This window comes from Rhopalosiphum maidis, chromosome 4, assembly GCF_003676215.2.
Source record: "Rhopalosiphum maidis isolate BTI-1 chromosome 4, ASM367621v3, whole genome shotgun sequence".
NCBI classification, from domain to species: domain Eukaryota; kingdom Metazoa; phylum Arthropoda; class Insecta; order Hemiptera; family Aphididae; genus Rhopalosiphum; species Rhopalosiphum maidis.
The window spans coordinates 45211924-45237093 of record NC_040880.1 but is presented as its reverse complement, the minus strand read 5'-3'; the positions used below and the strand labels follow the sequence as shown (position 1 = coordinate 45237093).

Here is a 25170-nt window from a genome sequence, read left to right as displayed (position 1 = left end):
TTAAATAAAAAAATCAGAGACTAATGTTGACACGAATCAAGTTTAATTCTTTCAAAAATAAAATGATAATAATAATATCTAATGGTACTAATAATTACAAATAAATAATTATAATAACTCTTTTCCTGTAAATTCGCATATGATCTCTGAAATAATTTGAATTTTTTTTGCACGTGTTATTGTATGGTCACCGATCTTCGTAAAAAATTTAATTTTTTCACATTTTTGTCACAGTATGTATCCAGTTTGAAAACCCTTAGTGCGCGCCGAGATATTATAATATACGTGCAAGATAAAGGCATACACGAAACCTGTTATTTTTTATTTTATCGAGTCTGGTAATTAAGTGGAATTCCTTCTTTTTTTTTTTAATTAAAAATTTTAGTAGAACAATAAATAGTCATAACCCGGGTTTTGCATGCGAATCGCTTATTCAGGTTACAGGTTTCGGGTGTTTAAATACCGGAATAAAAAATGTAAACAGACATTTGGATGTTAATAACCATTATTATAGGCGAATACGGATATTTAGTAATTAGATTAAAGCATAAGAAAAATTAATAAGTGATCTGATTCCTTATGAACGTAAATCCTTATATTAAACTAGATTTCCATAAAAAAAAATTGCATATTTTAACCATAATTTATGTTGTTATATTTAATAATTTATACGTATAAGATATATATGTATATATATATATTATTACATACAATTGTGAGATAAAAAAAATATTCAGATTTTGGATTGACCAGAATCTTTTATTCAGATTTTGGTTAGTTCAGATGTTTTGAAAAAAACACCATAATATGGGTTGGATTCATTTTAAAAGTATAATTTTTAATGGTTTTTTAAGGGTGTTAAGGTTTTGGGTTTATTCGTGCGTAAGACCCTAATCATAATAATCTAAAATAATTTTTTTTTCAAAAAAATTTACAGGTGCGATTGGTTTATAATTAAAATTACCCGGCGCAATTGAATTGTCATCCACACGAAGGTAAACCGAAGATTGTCTATTTTCTTCTTGTCGTCATCGCCACCGATCGTATAATAATTATCATAGATTATTACACTATTGTGCGTGACTGGTTATCGCCGCACAGGTATAATAATAGCGATGATGATGATGATGATGATAATATGCAAGGAAAACAGACACGCAGCGGGAAAACTCATCCTCGTGAGACCTTAAAATAATATTTGGCCGCCTAATAGTAAATCGGATATAAATCCAACTCGTCGCTGCGTTCAACAAACAAAGGGACGTGACACGCGCGTCTCTATTTACATAAGTACAAGCGAGAGATAACAGCGAATGCGATAATTAACTACGAGTATATAATATATTATATTGTATTACGCTTTATTATATAGGTTTAAAGGATAATGTCCTCTACACCAGGTTTGTTTCTGCAAACAACCTTTTTTAATATACAAAACCCTTAATCGTATCGGATAGCCGCGTCGCGTCGCTTTTTAATTAATTTCATATTTTTTTTGTAACGTTTTTTGTTATTCTCAAATCCATTTTTTTTAAACGACACTCAAAATATTTATTTAATATTTAAATACGTTTATATGAATAAGTCGGAAATAAATTAATTAATAGGGTCTTATATATATTATATTATCTTTTAATCAAACATGCTCACCCCTTTTTTTATCTGTTTCATTAATTATTTATTTGCAACTCAGAATTTTTCAGATTTCGATTTAGATATTATGTTTAGGTATCAAAAAAAATAAATAAATAATTATAAGAGCTATTTACTTCTTTTAAACATCGAAATTGATAAAAATATGTTTATATCACCCAACATAATATATTGTATATTGTATGAAAAACTCTAAATTATTAAATTATTATGATCGTTAAGCATAGATACTTAAAATTTTCAAAAATCTCGATTTTGAATAAATGATATTGAATGGCGGTATGCAATATACATTTATATTAAATGGTTAGCTTTTAAATAACGTAGACGGTAATAATATTTCCACAGTTGCAGGTATTATACCTAAAATATTAGACCCTAACATTGATTTGGGTGTTCGTCGTAATCGAATAATTTTCAGGAAAGTTGTCAGGTGATCACAACAATTATTATTAATATTAAATTGCGTTGAGATAATAATTTTCACGACTGATATTGAGAGAGGCAAATAATACTGAATATATTAAATGGGTTATCTGATTGAATGTTGTTATAGACACTTTTGCTGCATAATTTACATATACGCCGAGCTTCGATGTACTACGCCGTTCGCTCTTTCGCCGTTCCCTATAAGAGTATAGGCAACGTTCAGTAATAAAAATTCCTGAGAGGGGAACAAATCTAAGCGACGTGGTAGGTTATGCGTACATAATACACGAGCATATGTGTGCTCGCCGTACGTATATACATTATTGTTATAACAAAATAATATGGTTACGCGAGTACATTGTGAATACTGTTCTTTGCAGTAATAAACATTAAATATATTATAAAATACTTTTGACGTAGTTCCACGGCCTAGAATATGAAAATGGAGAGCACACATAAGATGTAAGAAAAAGAAAAGAAAAATGTAAATTAAAACTACAGGATAAAATGCACACCAACCGTGATTTCGATAACACCAAAATAATTTAACTTCCACTTCACGTAAAATATGGGATTTTTATTTTGTTGAACTTTTTGTCGTTTTGAAAATTAGTAATCTATACAACTACGATGACAAAACATAAACTATATACTACTTATAATATCGACAATATTTATGATAACGATGTATATATATATATATATATATATATATATATATATATAAACTATAAATATTTAAAATGATGACAAGTGGTTATTTGCTGAGATCTGTTATTGTTTAGGCCAAGTGAATTGTCTTGTTTTCTTTTATATCACGTTCTATGGTAGTTACGATCTATAGCTATCGGTTTTGCACAGCTAAAAAAGTCAGTTACAATATGTCATCGTTATTTTTATTATATATGAACATATAGAGGTGGTGGATGCTATAAAAATATAAAATGCGTAAAGTTTTATTTATTTGTCAATAAAAAAAAAAAAAAACAAATCACCAAGTGCTCCACAACCGATTTGTACGTATAACGAAGAAATCATATTGTTATGTTGTGAATGTTCTATTGTTGTATACAAACGATTTCCCGCTAATTGTATTTTTTTTTGTTAAGACGTGGACGAGTTTTATATGTTTACAAACTTATCACTTTATTTGTCTTTATCTTATTACGAGAATACTTATTAAAGCAATCAAAAAGTAGGTATTTGAAAACATAACATGAATTTTACTTTTGGACTAATAGAAATATTTAGCTGTCTTTAAAGAAAAAATGTAAACTTTGTTAAAGGATGATGAGGGTTGATATTATAATAAAATTGCTATGGCGAAAATTGTTGCAATATGCTATTTTCATTATTAAATGCACGTTTCAAGAGCTAAGACTGCGGGACTGCATAATTTATTATCGTCAGTCTATCTCATTATACAATTGGGTTAGGTTATACTAGTCCCGCCTATGCAAAAAAGTGTAAGTCTATGGCTGGTACAATGAAATGGTCTACAATTTTTATTATGGTCAAAATACTATTTAAGTATGTACTTTCACATACTAATGGATGAAGGTCCACGAAATATGTCTCTGAAATAAAACTATACACTTCAGGTCTCGTATTATTTTACTAACTTTTTTCTCCGACTCCATTAGATCCCATTTTCTAGCACAGGACGTTTGGAACCAAGCCTAGAAAAACTGATCTCCTAGTAATATATATCATATAATGAGTGAGTGAGGAAAAGATATATATATAAATATATAGAAAGAGAGAGAAATACGTTTAAAGTATAAAACAGATGACTTTTGCCAGTTGCCCCTGCTCGTCCTGACACTTGATACACACACACACACACACACACACACACACACATATATATATATATATATATACGGAGACAATCTTATTTATTTGAAAGAGGAACCGACCGCGCCACCGAGTCTATATCAGCAGAGAGAGAATAAAAATAAATAACGCTGGGCGTGTGACTCATAATTGCAAAGCATTTTCAAGGCGAACACGAGTCAATAATATATATATATATATATGAGTGTGAGTGTGTGCGTGCTTTCCACAGAGCGATTTGCACCCCTCCTCCATCAAATTGTTTCGAAAACGTATTTCACACGTATACGTTGATATCGGCAGTATCGATGGCCGACTATAGGTGGGAGAGGAAAGAAGATAGACGTCTATTACGTGTATAATGTGTGTGGGTGTGTGTGTGTGTGTGTGTGTGTGTGTGTGTTCAGTGATCAAGACAAGTAGACAAAAAAAAAACTTAGTCGACTGAGGTTAGTTTTTTTTATGCTATATTTATTTAATAGATATTATATAATGTCACCGACAGAGTAGGAAATATTTTGATTATTGAATTTTATTTGACAATAAAATTATACATAAACGATATTATTTAAGGAAAAAATGGTAATGAGCATTAGTGTGTAAATAATTGTCTTGTCCACAATAAATATTCTTATGATATTTCAAATTCAATACTTTCTTAAAATGTTTAGTTTTTTAAATATAAAATTAAAAAACTAAACATTTTAGATCAGTCTGTATTCCATCAGGTTATTGACTGTTACCTTAATTCGTATCTTCTGTTGGATATGCCACGAATAACCCACTTTAAAACAACTAGACTGCGTGTGCAGCGCAATACTATTTCATGGACATTAATGCGTTTAAATTAATTAAATCAACGGTTGTTGTTTGGTTTGTACATTAAAAAAAAAAGACCCGTTATAATAACTAGTATGGTAACGTTATTATACTATAATAATATAAATAATATAATCAAAGGTCAAACACGAGAGTGTAATAACAACAATAAGGGATGAGCACCGTTCCGCAAAGTCCTTCTATATTGCCTATTCAATGTGCCATGTTAATAATATTTTGATACAATAATAATAATTATTACTGCGTCGTACATGATCCAATTATTATTATAAACATCGTTATAACATGACACGACACGAGTAACGTTGAGTGGAAAGAGAAACACGATATTGTTACGTAAAAAATAACTCAAAACCCGGTCAACGACAAGGACCATGAATATTTTGGACAGATTTCATAATTTCCCAACACAAAGCTCAAATGCACAAATAATATTTAAAAATGAATCACTTGTTTGCATGATAATAATATAATACTACGCGCGCTTATACGAATAGTATAACATCAATAGTGTTTTGTTTTATAGAAGACGATCATTGATCGATGTATATAACGTCGATATACCACAACGTGGTAAACACTTCAAGATGTACGAATTTACACATTCTCAATCGGAAAATTATTATAAAAATAAATCAATATCGATTTTTAAAAATATGCTCTTGACTCAATATTAAAATTATTTCTCTTTATGTACGGTATTACGGGAGTATAAAAACAATGATTTTGGAATAGATAAATGTGGCTTTAAATATTTTTTCGGTTTGTCAGAAAAAATATTGTGGTCATATAATTATATTGTGTAGTGCGCAAATTAAGACCACCCGTGAGGTGTTTTGTAAACGCGTTTTTAATATAACTAAGCGAATGGATTCTAAATGATTTGTATTAAAAAAAAAAAAAAATCGTTACGTTTTATGATTTTATGATAATACGAATATTATGTTTCGACTGTGAGTATTCGGTACTTATAATATTGACCGCAATAATAGTGTCTAGAGAAGTTACGTGATTTTTTTATTAAAATAATAAAACGCGAACAAGGCATGAATAGGACAAGACTCAAAAGTTGATAGATACTATTCTATTTGACTTGTTGAAGTATTTTTCACAAACACTGAAGACTGTGACCGTTTAACGATCGGAACGGCGACGATTTATAAATGCGTCGACGAGAAGCACGTTCTTATAATGCACTAAAGGTATTGGCGATGTCGGGCACATATTGATTTTATAAACGAAAAAAAAATTACAGACTTATATAGAATGATGCATTTGCACACCCGATGTTGCCTACCACTGATTATCAAATTGAGAATTACTGCAGTTATATTTTTAAATTAATAGTCACATTTTTATAAAAGTGATATTATAGTTTTCAGTGTTTCTACTTAGATACTTTTTGAAGGGTCACTTTGACTGAATATTTACTGAATCCCAGCCTTGACTAAGTATAACAAGCGAGATCATAACAAGGTGGTCCACCAACAACATCTTCAGATGTTTATACAATTTTTCACGTAGAATTAATACAATATTTAAAGAATAAAAATTAATACTTTTTCGTTTAAATAATTTTTTTTTTAAAATACATTAAATATCTATTTTCTTCCGTGTGAGTCGAACAATTGTTATCTATGGCAATAGTTTTAAAATATTCTCTATACAATGCTTATTTCAATTTAACGCTCAGTGAAATTATTGATTAACATTTATATATTACCAATGTAATTTAATATTAATTATACTAATATAATTTAGTGTAATAAATAAGTTATAAACCAGTTAATTTAAATTGCTAGTATCTCTACTCATTAACTACTGTCTACTGTATAATGTCATTATTTTCTCGGTTATTTCAAACGCGTAATAGTCGAGTGGCTGAAGGTAATTATTTAATATTTAAATTTCGGCGTATATATTGTGATCAAATTATTTTTATACGTTTATTAAATGCCATAAAAAATATCTTAATTAATTACTTATGTTAATTACATTGCATTGTAATAACAAAACAGTTTAATAGTCATACTAATTAGCATTTTCTTTTTAAGAATTAAAAAATTAATGTTAGACATAAATTATTATGTAAAATTTACTTTTATGCATACTATACACTATATATCATGATATTATACTAAAGGAATTATAATTATTAACAATAATGTCGATTATATCACAGTATATTATAATAAGGCAGTAATATTAGTGATTATTCGTGTTTGTAAAAACGTCCCGTTAGACGTAGGGTATAGTGCGCCGTGTAGTAACAATAAAACGAGACGTCTGTAACGAGAAAAATCGAGTCTTTCGCTCGAGGCAATCGTATTTTATGCTACGCTGCTGTGTTTGCAGAACTCGATGATAATAATATATTATGCGCGAGTATGTGTCGTGTACGGTTCGTGAGCTCAGTCGTGTTTTGCGTATAATATTCTCAGCTGCGCGTGGCGAAACGAGTAGGTAGGTAGGTACACGTCGATTTTTTAATCAGGGCTCGAGATCAAACGAATAAGACGCGTTCGGACCGTTCATCCGCCGGCAGGGCGCTTGCATTATTATATATTTTTATCCGCGTCGTGTGGAAACGTCATTTTTATGAAGCTTTTGCATTTTAGTTCAAACAATACGGCCGGGTTAAGCGCTCTGTCGTATAGACGACTGTAAACAAATGAATTCCGTACTGTTTTTTTTTTTTTTTTTTTTTGTTTGTGTGTGTAAAATATATTATAACGTTCTGGTTTCTGACATCGTGTACGGGCTGTTTAATGGACAGGGTTTATAGAAACAGGCGAGGTAATCACACAGCGTATTCTATTTCTACGCATCTGCCAGTTACGAACGACTGAAATAGAACTATATAAAATTATGTACATGTTGAAGTAGGTGATGCGAGTGATTGAATATCAAAGCGAGAGTTCAACACTACAGTTTATTGTGTTATTTTATCAATTGTTTGCATGGGGTACAAACTGGACGAGATGTACATTACAGCTAATACGCAACAAGTAACAGTCCTCTTAAAATTAAAGAAATTCATTCATGCGGATATCAACAAATTCCAAGAATATTGTTCAAAGCAAAAGAAAAAAACAAACTATAACAAGTATAACATCGTTTTTTAGTGAAGTTTTCAAAATTATTTAACTCCATTAATATGATGTACGTAACATTATTAACATTATAATTTTAATAATTTTAACATTTTGTTTGATATTATTATTATTATTATTCTAATTTATTAAAATCATCATAACTTACAAAAATTAAAATGTGTGTATACAACTATGTATATATATTTTAAATATTTTTAGTTTTTACATATTATTAATAAAGCCGATGCCTCAACATCCGACGTGTTATACCGTTTATTTTACCAAATAACTGGAAAACAACAATATTGCATATTATTATTTACAACGGTGACGGCGACTATGACAACGAAAACAACAGTAATAACAAGAGTCATTACTATGACGGGACCCAACAAACCTCGTGTAATTCGATATCAGAGCAGAGTAATCGCTCGGTTATAAAGAAATCGAACGACCAATAATTTGCGTAACGACTTTTACGAACAAACAAGATTCGAAAAAGCCGGCCGGTATTGGTGAATACTTTGAACCGTAAAATGTTTGAAAATAGTAATTTATTCCTTTTTTTGCCGTATTTAAATTGTTTGTTCGATCGAAACGCATAGTCACTGGTGATCGTATTATTACTATATTTCTGCGTCGTAATATATTCACACATAATAATTAACTGCAATGCTTATTATAACTAATACACACCATGTAAGAATAGAAGTTTGCTGCAGACGTTTCAGCCATAAACACCTTTCGTACTACTCAACTCTACCAGACTAGGATACATCTACTATTGCATAAACAATTTAATTTACTTAGTTTTTAATTATTTAGCGAGCAATAAAATCTAATAACAACTACTATTGAGTCTTAGTTATTTAAATATATTCAAGATCATTATGTCTACATGTCCTCTCACCACGTTACACCACAACACCGTAAGCCTTACAAGGTCACATTAATATATTATGATATATCATTATATAATTGACAATCATAATAATGATAAACGTGTAAAACTGCTTACTGTGTAAGATTTATAAAAAGTATATGCAAACATTGCACACACGATGCTGTAACTGTTTTGCTGACAGAATTATGCACGTTTTGCCAATGCATACGTTTATGCCTCTATTTTATTGCTGTTTTTGTGTTAACATTCAGTCGAGTTTTAAATGAATATATAATACTTAACGGTTAAAACAATACTTTTGAAAAATGATTTAAAAACTTTAGATTGTTAAAATGTTTCACTTTAATAGTGACTATTGTAGTGTAGTTAATATTTATATTTTATATATTAGCGTTTTTTTGTTTTTTTTTTAATTTGTGAACATAATAATAACATATAATATAATAATAGTAGGTATATATATATTAAGTAATACTAGATGGATAAACGCTACCAAAATATGTCTAGTAAGCCAGGTATTTAAAAATATGATCTTTAAGTTTGTGTGTCATAAATAATCAGAATTTAAGTAACCTGAACATAATTAAATTAAAAAATGGAAGCGAACATGCTTAATAGTAAATCACCATAAACACACATATAATGTATAGCTACTATATATTACAAGTAGATTGTAAAATACTTATGATAATTGTAAAAATAATAAACTTGACCATCGTGCGAGTGGGTAATATTATATTTTATTATACAATATATTATGTATGTACCTCACGGGTTGCGTGATATATGCACATTTTTATATGAAGTAAAGGTTAAACGAGGTTAAGACGTATTAAGTGCATAGTAGCTTTTATCTGGTAATGGGTATCGTAAAAAGTTAGCAGGCTTGGAGTTGGCGAGTAAAACGGCAAACCGTCTGAAAAAAAACCACTACGGCGGACTCGAAAGACTGTCAATATCATACACATATCTATATATAATATCTACTCAACCCAAACGTGTGTAATTTGATACAGACCCTGATCGGAGTGGTCTGTTTCAGAAACTCTCAAGTTTAAGTGGGTTAGGTCAGCTAAACGGTGACATATATGTTATTACACTTACACTGCAAGAAAATACTTCATTCCGGTAAATTAGTCGTAAATGCCCCAAATAATATAGCAGCGGTATTGGAAGTTTTTAAATGCTTTTCGAACGTTCGTTCATTGGTATTATTGGTGCCATTTATACATGACGAGAGTCCCAAGATTTAGATTTTTTCTTAGTTTCATACGACTTAGGTCCTAAAATTTAATATATATACTTTGTAGTTGGGTTTTGAATTATTTTAGGTGCCACGCTCAAGGCTTTGTACCCGAATTAACTCGAACACGTAACACCTTAACAAATCTTTAAACAAATCAGGCACACAAGACCCGTAATACGACTATATCGATTTTTTTTACAAAACATCCAAATTATCGGTAACTCGAATGATTTATTATTTCACAAGTTTGAATAATTATTACTCAGATTATTCATTTAAATAGGTATTAGTTGTTAATAATAATAGCGTAGGCGCAAATATGTTAAACATTTTGTAGGGGCCAGGTGGTTATTTTAATTTTTGATGATAACTGAGAGTCGTCTTTCTTATCTAGGTTTTATATTTTATCATAGAATAGATGAAATTTATCAATATGATGATTTCATCTATTCTGTGATTTTACATCATATATCTAATCACTCTCATGATATATATTGAAAATTTAATTTAAATCAAAATACTATGTTTTAGATATATAAATTTGATGAAATATTTCAAATGTAACTTAATAGTTTATAAAAGTATAACTTTTTACCACGTAACGATTCAAAATGTTTTGTAACTATAAATTGTACTTTAAAATTGATGCAATATATTATGTAGTAAGGCTGTGTCCTACATACAAATATGGTTTTCAATATAAAAATCATGTTTCCATTTTCCGTATTTAACTATGAATACGTATATGTGTCAATTTACAAAAAACTAGCCAAACGACTTAAGAAATCGTTTTGTAGAGAAATACGCTTAAAGCTGTAAAATAAATATACTTATAATATATATTTTTTGCATACAATACATTTAAATAAATACCTACTACAATGGCTAAATGGCTGTGAGTCACAAAAAATAACATATTACACTCTATAAATATATTATACTTTTATAAAAATATAGCTACGAAAATGGTTTTAAAACAATTTTTATATAATATTATATTTTAATTATTATAAATGGTTTTTTTGTTTTTTAGTATTTTTACGTGCCGAAGAGTCAATAATGCGCTTTAGAAAATTATTCAACAAAATTCGAAAAGGATGGTTCACTTTGACCCGTTTGCACGCGAGGAAGATGGTAACCCAACGCGCGGTGTATTAATGAAGTCTAACTCGGATTACGGGGAGCGGTTTCAATAAAAAAAGAATAATAATAATCATAAAAAAGATGAAAAACAAATGCCCAACTTTTTTCTTTTTTTTTTTATTGTTATTAAAACTGTGGGAATTTAATCAAAAAACTCGCGCTAGAAAAAAAAAAACTTTTACCCGGAGGAGTTTAAAATTCGATTACTGCCCGACTGTGGTATAGGACGACAAGAGATTGAGAGAGAGAGAGAGAGAAAACGAGAAAAGGAAAAAAGGAGAAAAAAATAACTGTGGTTTTCATTAACCTTTATGAACTGAACGGAGGATAAAATAATTTGTGGTAACATTACTGTTTCGGTGAAAACGAATACTGCAGCTTTAACTTTCTTTATCGTTATCATTATTACTATTATTATTATTTTTATTATACGAGTTGTTAATGGTGTTGGTCGGGGCTTAAGCAACCGTTAGTCGAATGTATATACAAGTTGTGGGCGCGTGTGAGTCGCCATAAATAACGGAAATAATCCTTATACCGCGAATGTCCGTTTTTATTTTTTCGCTTTTCTCTCGCAGGTTAGATATAGTCATATGGATAGTAGTTTGAGCTTTATTCTCCCTGACTGGCACGTTAAAAGTCAATTGCAATGGAAAATGTTCCCACGTAATAGTGATGAATATGATATTATCAACTATAATTTTAAAGTTGAGTTAGGTTATGAATAATATACATATTATCTCCTTAAAATTTGGGAAATTTTTAGTTTTTTTTCTTCAGATCATTTGGTTGTATTACAAGACAACATTATTTAAAACAGTTAGATATCTACAATTTTTAATTATTATTATTATTTTAATTTTTAAATATTTTGAATCAGAACATTAAACTTTGAAGTAATGTTAATACTCAAGTCAAAAATTGTTGACATTTGTAATCGTTGATTGTATATTATAATATTTTTTATATACAAGCTGATTCGTTTAAATGCCTATTCACTCATTGTTTTAAAAAAGTTTAAATTTCTTTTTTGAAGAAAAAATGGTTTTTTGTTATTATTTTTTTTTTTTTTTTCAAACAATATATATTTTTAATTTAATATTTCAAAGCAGAATATTTTTAGAAATACTAAAATAATCAACAAATAAATAGATTTGAAACATGTATCTAGTTAATTATTTGAAACGTAGATATATGTATTTAAAGTTTAAATGATTAACGGAGTAGTGGAGAATATTTGGTTTTTAAAGAGTATCTCTGTGCCCTCTACTTGATTCATCTATATTTTAAATAATTTTAATTATTAGTTTGAAATATGTAATTAAAATATTATATAAAGTTGTCGTAATAAAACGTATAACGATAAACAATTTTAAAACTATAGTTTTCCTTCCAAAATATTTTTTTGTAATGATATTAAAATTCTGTATTAAAATATATAAAACTTTTTTAACAATCATATTGAATAGACATTGGAATGGATCAGCTTGGACAAATTGTAGCATAAGTATACATCTTTAATTTCAAAGATAATTAATTCTAACATATTTTAACTCGATTCCAGAAATTACTTCAAAAGTGACCGAATGAAAAAGTTTCTATTAGGTGCGTAGTTTTATGAATAATCTTAAAAAATAAAAAAAATTATGAATAACTTCAAAGATACAGAATTTTTAATTAAAATAACGTATATATTACATAATATTAGGTCAATTTTATTAAAATCACTCTATAGCAGACTTTTAAAACAAGTTATACTTCTCTAGTATTAATTATACTACTATGAACTTCAAGTCTAACAAAAACTTTAAATAAGTCTTATTTGGTAAATTATTCCGAAAAAACATCAAAACTCGACGGTTATTTCTTCCTAAAACGTATTCCATTGTTTTTATTAGAACACATGCATTTCTGTATTCAAGTCATAAAACAATATCGCATGTAAAATTTAAAAATTATTTATTATTAAAGAACATATTGACCTATAGATACTATTATACAGGGAGATTCAGTGTATTTTAGCGTTAAAACGTAAACACGCAAGAGGTAGGTAATTGGGTACTTCGTCGATCCTTTAGTAAAATACGATATATTAAAATATTGTATATCTTGTTGTCAGCCGATTGCAGGGACGTGTTTTGTAAACGGTTACCAAGGTTTGGGCTGAAAACTACTACTACTGTGCATACTAAATATATATCCTTCAGGGGAACTGATGATTTTGCACAAAATACACTACGGCTGTATATAATGTATAAGACGCCGAGGGCCACGATCACTACTACTACCAAATGCCCCCACCATCAGCCTAAACGGATTTTGAAATACACACACACACACACACACACACATATATATATATATAATACGAGTACCTACAACGCGGGCGTGTAGATAATATAATCGTTTTGATTAATTCACGACCGTGGCCAAGACTCGTGTGCCAAAAGGTTTTAATCACGTGCACAATGTTCAATCGACAGAGCAAGAGAGAAAACGGCCAACTTCGTCGGGTGTACACAATGCATATAATATAAAAAAGAATGAGCGGAGAACTCTCCCGCTCAAAGCCTCTCTTTAGTCTTTTTAACATAAGTACATTTCTTTTGGTCATTTTTTTAAAATTATATTTAATACTAATTTGATTATTTTATTGTTTAAGAAATAATGATTATAAATTCATAAATATAAACAAAAGCTCATAATTTTCAAGGGTGTGGATCCTTGTGCTTTGACCTCTCTCAAAATCGCCACTGGAAAAGACACGACGGCTATGACGGTATTTTGTAAATCCATTTACACAACGAGCCGTGAGAAATATTCGTCTAAATTTCACGGTCATCGCATTGAAACTCACTCGACCGCATTTAAACGTATTTTGACTCGTCCAAATATTTACACAATCATAGTACGTTAGCATATTAACGTATAAAACAGTGTACGAAAAGTATGAGATCCTAAATAAGTTTCTTGTTGTTGAAAATCAAAGTATGTATAGTACGAGATGTAAGCAAGCTAGACGAGATCAGTATTTACTGTTGTGATGTGGAGATTCGGGAGTTTTTTTGTTTATTAGGCTATGCTGTGATGGCCGAGAATACGCTTTCGTTCTTATCAGTTCCACATTCGACGAACATTCCTTAACGTCCTTCACTGAACGTGTTTCTCGTTAATTATTATATTTTATTAGAGTGTCTGGTTTGATGAGTTACATCGAAAGTTTATAAAGATATACCAAAAAAAAAAAAAAACTCCCAAATATCTTATTATTATATAATGGTCGGAGAACAGTTCTTGTGAGACATTTTTTTTAAATTTAATATTATTGTAAAATTAACGTGGCGGGTGGGGGGTGCTAAATAATTTAGTTGATAAAATATAAATAACAACGTTTTTTGAATAATATATTTCATATGAACTGATATTATACAATAATATTTGCTTTTAATATCGTATCAGTTTTGTAGTTTTCTTCCGACCTCGATGTAGTATATTATATTATATTATAGGTATACAATATACATATATTTATATAGCTGCCACCGTGGTGTATATACGACCGTTTTGCCGGTGGAGTTTGTTTTTTCAATATTTATTATATACTTAACTTTGCGGGTATTACGTATAGCGTGCTATATACTTATATATGCTACTACACTTGACGATAATCATGGTGGGTATACGATGAAAAATCAACAAACTTACAAAATAAACAAAGTTAAAATTCATTCGTCGTACTGTTAAAGTAAATTTTTTTATTTTTAGATTACTGTTTTGGTGACTGGCGAATAGACACAATAAACATAATAATATATTTCGTTAACTATATTATATACTCAAAATGTTCAAAGCGTAATTCCGGCCATTTTTTTTTCAATCACTAATTAAAAGAAAATAAAGTTTTAAGCCAAATAACCGACTCGACCGAGTTTGCATAGTTGAACGCGAATAAATTATTTTTTATTCCATATCCTTATTGAAACGACTTTCCATTAAAGTTTTTCAAAAACACGTTAACATAAATAAATACATTGACTTTAATGACTTTTTAATAATAGAACACTTACAAAAACCATTTGTCAGTATAAAGTCTTAGGTTATTAATGCATTTTTTTCTTTTTGTTAATGAATTCCAATTAAAATATTCAAAATTATGAGTGAGTGAGAGAGTGAGAGAGAGAATGGATGGTTAAAACGAATCGACATTAAAGTTTGTAATTAATCAACATCGTCAGTGAATGTATTATTTGATGCTCTATAAAAATTAATTATTTAAAATCGAGTGAATAAAAATGTTGAAAAAATAAAACAGAAAGAAAAAACCAATAAAAAGAAATTCAAAAATCTTATCAATCGGAAGTCAGAACATTCATTATGATACATTGATTTTTAACGACCTGTCCTCCCTCATTTAGTGAATAATAATTATAAAATAAATAACAAGAATAATATATATATATAATAGGATACATAACATAATATTATATTTGACGTACTTAAAGACTTATACAGTATATACACAAGTCTAGTGTACTTGATTTTAAATTCAATTTCGGATATGATATTAATTATTTTAAGATTTTCGATTTTATTTTACTTTTTACTTTTATCAGTTTATCTCACTAATATATAAAATATATTTATACAAGAATTTTAAATGTGTGTATAAAATCAACTGTATATAACCCGTAGTGATATTTTTATAATTTATTCGGATTAAAAATACCTAACCTAAGACAACGTCAAACTTATTAAACATGCTGCACGTCAAAGACTATCGACCATAACTGCAACATCAATAACTTTAACAACAACAAAACCAACAACAATAGCGTGTGTACCATTTATTATTTACATTTTGTTTGTATTTATTAAATAATATTATGCAATGTCCATCAGTATATTATAATTTACGACGTCGTATTCTATTAAACTGTCTCTATTATATAATCACGTATACATATAATTTATATTTAAATCGCCCTCTGAGGACACATTAATGCATTTACGTCGTCATCGTAAATATAGTCTTAATATCGGGCTGTTAAGAAAAAAAAAAAATCGTTAGTTAAAAAATATACATTTATACGGCGGTGACTCTTAACTGGAATGACATGGATCCAGCGTGACGGTGACATAAAATATCCGCGGACAAAGAAAAAAAAGCACAAGAAATGTATTATCTTTTTCGAATAAAATCGTATTATTGTCACCACCGACGTCGGAAAACATAGTAAAATAAATAATTGTTTACACTAAACGGCATACCGCAAAGATCATATCTTTATATTATTTCTATTCGTTCTTTAAATTCAAATGTCACTGTTCATTTAGCACTAAAACTAACATAAAATGTGTAATTATTATTTTTCTACGAACCGCATTTGTTTAAAGCACTTATATTTCTCTTTTAAAATGTACGTTTAAATTAATTAATATTTTGATGTTAGCGCGACACAGTGTTGAATTCTCGTAGATAAGGGCGACGTGGATTCAAAAAGGTCGAGTTCCACTTTTATATGAAGCAATTTCTATTTTTATCACGAACTGAGTCTTATTTATGGTCTATATATTCGTATTATACGATTTTAATCTCATTTGTGAGGATTATATATACATATATTGTTTTTCGTTTTATATTATCTAAATGTTTTCATCGCGTAAAATGTGCAAATAAAATCGTACAACGTATCCGAATCATTCCGTTTATATACGTAAATAGTAGCACACTATATTATGGTTAAACATTACACTAGTGCGTAGCGGTAGACGGGTATAAATTAAAATTGTAAGTGACGTATACTAAAAAATAATATATACTTATTGCACACATTTACTATAGTTGAGTACAGTTAATTTTAAAGTTAGTAGCTTGATGTTTAAGGGGTAACAGTGAAGATAATTCGGAATAAATATGTGTTGCAATAAATTGTTACGATATTTGGCTAATGATCGAGTCGTTTACCGGTCATTATCAAAACTATCCAAATTATAAAGTATATATTATTAAAGTGCATTAAGTATGTAAAGATAGACAGTATAATTCATGTGTAATCAAATACCTATCTGAATTTTCACTATTTGTTTAATTTAGATATCCATAACCTTTCAATCTGTTTCTCTTTTATTATTTATAGCATTCCTGAAGTATAATAATTATTTTTTGAATTTCTCCGATTAATAATAAATTACACCTTACCTACTCATATACCATTGGCTATTATAAGCACTATTAATATATTTTAAAAACGGAAAAAATGATTTTTTGATGTAAAGCCGTATTTATGCGCTACGAAAATGCACTTAGGCATGGATGAGAGCCGAGAGATGTCTGAAAAATTATGTACTTAATTAAAATTGGATCGTATATAGTATTCTATTTAAATATAAATATTAAATAATATCCAAACTTTTAATTGTTTCAATACAATAATAGTTTGTTTTCATCAACCCAGGAACGAAAGTTTTCACCGGCTGACTTCATTCATGCTAAGAATCAAAATGTTTGGACAATACAATTTAGAAAATATACTTCTTGATACGAAACCAAAAAACGATTTAGAAAAATTAAAATTGTAATTTTATATATATTTTTTTTATTTATTTTTTATATTGTTTTGATTATATTAAAATTAATTCTTCACAAATACTGATCAAATATTAATTTGTTTTTTCACATGTATTCAGTATTCAGTATATAAATGCAATTCTAAAAGCATTTAGCTCATCCCTGCTAGTAAATAAAATATTTTTTCTATCTGATACAACTTTAAGATAGAAATGCCAAATATTGAGTTAAAATCAGTACATCAATTATTTTTCGGGAAGTACCGCACAATCTTCTCTTATATTTTTCAACTTGGAATGCTGCCGACGTCATTCAATTATCGTACCTATAATGCACGTATCTACGTTTAACTGTACTCGGGAGACGTATATATTTCTTTAATGCGCAAAAAACTTTTCATTTCAAAATGTTTAACTGTCAATAATAAAAATGCTATTAGGGCTGCACGACGCGCGTAGTATAATATATAACAACGTGAAGAAAAATAAGATACGTAATTTAATGGGTATTTGAGTTTAAAAAATACATACTATGTATATATACTTTCTAATAGCAGAGAATAGAAATATATAAGTAAGCATTATTACGTTACATAGTATACACTCGTCCGTCGATCGTAAGGCGAAATAATAAGACTGACGATGCGAATTTTAACAGGTAAATATATGCGCGTCGATAAATTGTCGTCGCAAAAAAAAAAAAAAACGTCGAAAGAAGATCGCAGTCTGCTTGTAACAAACGACGATTCACGTAGTAAATTATTCATGACTTTAAGTAATGCCAATGATATTATTATAATTTTTTTTTTAAACAAATTATCTCCAATTCTATTTACGTTATTTTTTGGTGATGGAGTTACTGATACAATTTTTATTTGTTTATCATTATTAATCGATTTTAGGAAATCATTGATTTATATACAAAAAAAAAAAAATAATAATAATGCACTATACTATCTTATTTTAAGTGAGGATTTTGATTTTAAATTTCAACGTCATTTATTACGCCAACGACGACTTGGTTATATATATATATATAAAAAAACGTTCAAAAGTCAAAATGAATATTTTTATGCGTCAGTTCACTTCCTGTCGTACAGAATAAGTTAGTTTTTTTGAGAAAATGTTTTAAATAAATAAATAAAAAAAACTTACATAATATATATGCATACAGCAGATCACGTCACATAAAAAGTTATAAAGGCATCCGTCCAGCGTAATACACTGTCTCCGAAATAAAAACTAAAAAGAAAAAACTTAAAAGAGAGAACGTCACGTCACACGACGTATAAACAAATAAATAAACAATTTAAGGCGAATTAATTCATAATATTATTGGATCTGAATGCGCAAAGCGATCGAATCAAACTCGCAACGTCATCATAAGCCGTATTTAATACGAACTATAATATTATCACATAATAATATGATTATAATAATCATAACAATAATACAAGTCATATGTATGCGCCACAGTTTTTGCGTCATTCGCCGTACATACGCAAAACGCTAATTAATCTGGCTTAGAATATTATTACTATTATTAATAAATTTCTCGACTTGGCACAAGGCGATATATAATTTATAACGGCGCTCGTGGCGAGGGTGGTATGATTTCGCGTCACCGGTGGATGAGGAAAGCGCCAGTGGAGGGTAGTGGTTCACAGTGAGAGGGTTATTATAGCGAACAATGATAGGTGAGGGGGGTGGTCTGCGGAAGGGTTGGGACAAGCTGACGGTGTATTAACGCGCCGTGTAATTTTCAATTTGGTCGGATGACGCGCATACCTCCGTCGACTTTGTCGTCGTCGCACATTATATTATAATATATATTAATAATAATAATAATAATAATAATAATAATAGTAGTAATACACGCGTATATAGTACATTCTACAATATAACACGGCGAGAGGAGAGCCGTATGTGGAGAGGTAAATTGTTTTAAAGGCACTGTCGTCCCATAAATTGAATTCGGTGCGACCTAATTAATCTCGTCACACGTCACCCCTCTTTCCGCTCTCACACCCACTCTTCACATATGTGTGTGTGTGTGCATTAGGAGCATACCTAACTAAGCTGCAGGCCTATACAGAGCAGTCGCTCATATGCAGTGGTGGTGATGGTGATGGTGACGGTGGTCGGTGAGAGGGTAGGTTTAAGTTCAGCCGAAGATCCGCGAGTAAAGGTTTTCCTCGGAGAGGGTATATATAAATCGCCCACTGGCGGCGGTGGGTTTCTCGCGGGTGTTATGACGTTAAATTATAATATATATATACCGAGCGAGTGCGGAGACGTCCTGACGGCGGCGGTTAATCACGAGAGTTTGTTCTTCGTCGAGATTGCCGCGCACATATAATATTTAATTAAACGACAGCAGTATGAACATATATATATATGTGTATATTAATAATACAGGAAATGATAAATTTTCTGAAACCAACGACGCGATTCGACTTGTTGATTTTGAACGACATAGTGTCCGCGACTGGGAGAGTGTTTCTCCGAAGTAGACGATATTATTTACCGTCGTCGTAGTTTTCCCGCAAGAAATATAACTCCCATCACGTATTATAAATTATAATTTAATAAGTATACCCACCTACATTAATATTATTGTGAATCTATTTTATCGAACTAGAAATTATTATATGATACTGACGAGTTTTGAAAATGGATGAATGTAAGGTAAATAATATTATGCTATATTATTACTTTGAGGATAATGTTTTTCATTTAAAAACATAAAAATGATTTCCGTCGACTGATTCTAAATTTCACAAATAATCTGATAAAAAGAAAACACGACATGTAAAATAAAAAAAACTTGAATATTATAAGACGATCAAAGGCAAACGAAAACCATTTTGGTGAAGACAAATGCTAGATTTACCTAATCATCATTAATATTTCGTTTGAAAACAAAATTTAATTATATTTTTATTATGATTGAAAATAATCGATATGTTTAATAATTATATGGAATTCATTAAGTTTAAAATTCCGGTAAAACTACGTTACCTGTACACGTGTCAGGATATTATTAATATAATGAATGTATTCAAAAAGTTATTAAACAAAACGATGATGTATACCTATTAATATTTTTAAGTAAATTTGAAAACAAAACTTACACATGATAAACTAAAAGTAGTCTGTATATCGTGTATGTATAAAAATAATAATAAAAAACACACGCGCTTAATAAGCGGGTAGTTATTAATCAAGTTTTGTTTTTCGTGAAACACGTGTACACATCAAAATAGTTTTAATATAATAATATTGTCTGATCTTGCTTCAAACAAGTAATATAATACGATATGCTGTGGATGAAAAGTAAAGTTTTCCTTTAGTCAGCCACGCAATAACTCTGTCATTCGGAGTCTCTAGACAGTCTAGACTAATAAAATAACATACAATATCAACATACTACATACATGCATAGTAGAAGCATAAATATCGAAAAATAAATAATATATATAGGTTAGGTAATGCAGTCGTTTTTGAGGTCGCAGTATGTTGGTATTACATGTTATGTTATAAATAATATATAAGTAGAAGGGGCGTAGGTAAGTAATTTTGTCTATCTATAAGTATAAAAAATGTAAGTTAAGTTAAAAATTTAAAGTTATACTTTCATTATTAAAAACTTATAAACTTTCAAGTTTAATAAACAAAAAAGTAGCTTTCGTTATACTTTTTTTAAACTAAATTTACAATTCGTGGCGAAGCACAATAAGTCACTTTGATGAAATTATAGAGGTATAGTATAGGCGGTATACAAAAAAAAAAAATATATATATATATAATTATAAATAAAATACAAAAATAGTAAATAGAAGAGCGATTAACATAAAAGTAGGCTGTGAAATAATTGTATGCGTTAAAGTAACCAGGCTCATAGCCCTAATTGTGTGATTTAATCTAGAGTAAAAAAGAACAATACTATAGTTGATATCGTTATTTTGGCATACAATAAATAACATATTGTTTAGAACCAAATATAGACAAACACATAATATTGACATAATTTATTAATAATATTCATACACAGGTAAAACCACACACGATATCCGTATGCTCATCGAGCGAATGGTGAAAGGTATACACATGATATTATTACTTTTTAATATTTACTCAGATTCTCGATTTCGAGTTACCTTTCCACACACACACATAAATATATTATACATAATATGATATTATAATACCGTCATCCTCCGGTATACTGCTGGTAAGCAACTGCAAACAAACTTATATGGCAATATCCATGCTGTACGGATTAAACTTTGTTCGCGTAATATACAGCACACGGCGTATATGACTAAACCCCGATATAAACCCGTGTGTAATCACGCAAGTATCCGACTGTGGTGTGCACTTCAAACACAAACAGAATTCAACAGTATCCGGACATTATTATTATTTCACATTTCGTTCCGGACTTGGCGTTTCGTAACGAATTTTTGAGAGGAAAAAATCGGTTCTGGTAGAAGCCACACACACGATATTACATATTGCGGCATGGTTTATAACGCACGTATATATTAAGGGCGGTTTAATTATAGACCGACACCAAAAAAATATATATAGACGTAAAAGTCTGCTCGGATTGGCGAAATGCAGTAGTTCGAGACCACGGGATCTAATTTATGTATACTGCAGCAGGATGTATGTTTGACCATACCTTTAATTCTAATATAGATCACAATATTAATATAAACCATATTACTTTGTATGCCGTAAACTGTGCCAACAGACATAGATTGCTCATTATAGACTATAATAGTATTACGTCGGTTTTTAATTCGATTATTACTATGATTTAAAAGAATGGGCCGATTTTATTTAGAAAGATATGATTTTTAGTTTTAAAAGCCCACCAATATTTTTTTTTTTGTCGATTAATCACGTTTATTGGAAGCACATTTTTGTTTAATCCTAATAACTAATTGAAACATTTATATTATAACTCAACGTGATTGTGTCAATTTATTGATATTTTAAAGATATAACGTATAATATACATTTTTTTTTTACGTCACTTCATCTGGAAACGAAACCTTATCTGACAACTTTCAAAAACTTTTTACAAAGGTCTACATTCCATTTGTTACACATCGTGGTTTTTAAAACACAATATACAAAAAGTTGTCGATCATAAAATATCCCGACGTACAACACAAAATACTTTCTAGAAGCTATCACGATTTTGTGATATTTTCCGATTCATTAAACACTTTTAATTTTTATAGTAGCGTTGTAAATCGACGAACTTGAAATGAAACGAAAAACGGTTGTTGGTTGTAGGATTTACGATACATACGCGTTGTAAAAATTTGGCTCAAAAAAGAAAAACAAATTGCAAAAGTTTTGGATTCGATATTTTCCACTACATTAAATAAACGGAATAGTTCAATCTCAGTTTTGCGAAATTATTATTGCTTTTGATGATTGCATTTATAGCAATAAAAGTCGTAAATTCGTATCGTATTTTAGTAAAATAATAAAACTGACTTATTTGGAATAGGGTGAACATTATTGAATAGCTAATATTTGTAATGGCTCATAATGTGTTAAACAAAAACAAATTGTATTTTAAATGAATATAGATCGAACATTGTTGACGACGTATACGAACGACTTTATCCATTCAATAAATACACTTTTATAAAAATTCTTTTACTGAGCTTATAACTATAAATACAGCTGAATTTTTTTTTTTTTAATTTAAAATTTATATTTAACAAAATATTTCAAAGAAAAAACCTTTTTTTAAATTTTAAAATACTTATTAAGTTGCGAGTAGGATGTACAGGTAAATTTTATGACGATGGTTTATTATCAATTATATGCGAAGATAATGTACGTAATTCGAAATAAACAGTAGAATATACTGATACAATAAATATCATTGGTACTTAATATATTGTTAATTGATTGAATAAAAATATCCATACGAACATTTTCGAATGTTTCCATAGAAAAATAATAAGTATAAGCATACTAACGTTGGGGCTAGGAGTGTTGTGAAAATATGATTTAAACGGAACAATAACTTATACCTACCCACTATGATATCGTCGTATTAAAAAAAAAAAAAAAAAACGATTATGATCCGAACTCGATTGTGATCACGCTCAGTTGCGTTTATTCAAACATTTTCGTCGGAGGTTTTTTTTTTATTGTACGAGTACTTAAATAATAACCGATGGAATCAGAAAACAGCTCTTCGCTGTTGTGTATACACGTACCTCTATACCTTTTAGAATTGATTTCCGATATCTGAAATATTGCCACACGTGATACTTTTTGTGCAACTTATTTTACTTTCTATCGGAATAAAAAAAATATGATAACTATTGGTAGAGTAATTTTCACCAAAAATAGAGAGGTAATAGAGAAAAGGAAAAGAAAATCTGTGGGGAAGAGAGATTATAGGTATAAGTGGTAATAGAGGTATTAGGCACACATGACATAACACATTTAAACATTTTTATTTTTGTTGTATAATAATAACATAACATCATTTTTTTTCTTTATCGTAAGACGTTTTGGATACAATCGTTATGAGATATTTTATCGACAACGTTTTACGAGCACCGTTAATATAAGTTTGATTTTCTTTGCGTGTGATTTTACGAAGCGTACAGTTTCTGCGGGTGATGGATTAGTCGGTGGCGTCAACGTATTGTTGTGTGATTTCGTAAAATCAAAAGATCAAATACTTTTTGAAACGTCTGAAAGGTTAACCGTTGCAATTTAGTACAAATTGCAGGGATTCAGTACAAAACTTATTCGTCGTTCGTGTTGAGCCGACTTATACGATACGTATCGTGTATACAGTCGAAACAGTCAAGAAAAAAACGAGATTTCATTCGTCAAACGAGTTAAAAATTGAAAAGTAACTTGATGCTGGTTTATACTATTATATATTATCAACATGTGTCGACGCACGCCAGTGGCACACATTCGGAATGCGTTGTAATTTAACGACCCCGACAAAGGTGCCCACCACCTGCACTGCATTTCAATTTATAATTAACCGTAAATTTAATTTAAACATTAATAATTAAAATGCGATAAGATTGCTTTTTGCATTTTGTGCAATTATACATGTTTAAAAAATGCAGCGAATACTGTGCCATCCTATAGGCTTTGTAATTAGCAGACATCTGCTTTTATTTTATGGAACCAAATCGTTATTATAATAATTTATAATATATTCAGGCACTGCAGCTGGCAGGGCATACATTATTATTTATTTGTATAATATTATTTATTTTATTGTACACATAAAATATGGTTTTCAGTTTGTCATGTCAATAGCTATTGAGTTAAACTCGTGTCAAGTGTTTTACACAATATTATCAATGAGGTCAGACATACTTAAATTTATGCCCCACTTACAACATGTAACTTTTGTTTTTACACCCTATATATACCAACATAAAATA

General features: G+C 29.4%; 1 protein-coding gene across 2 annotated transcripts in view; it reads right to left on the bottom strand.

The window, feature by feature from the left end:
• LOC113556294 (protein O-mannosyl-transferase TMTC2-like) overlaps positions 1-25170 on the bottom strand; it is a 252297-nt gene that overhangs the window by 17291 nt on the left and 209836 nt on the right. The window lies entirely within an intron of this gene.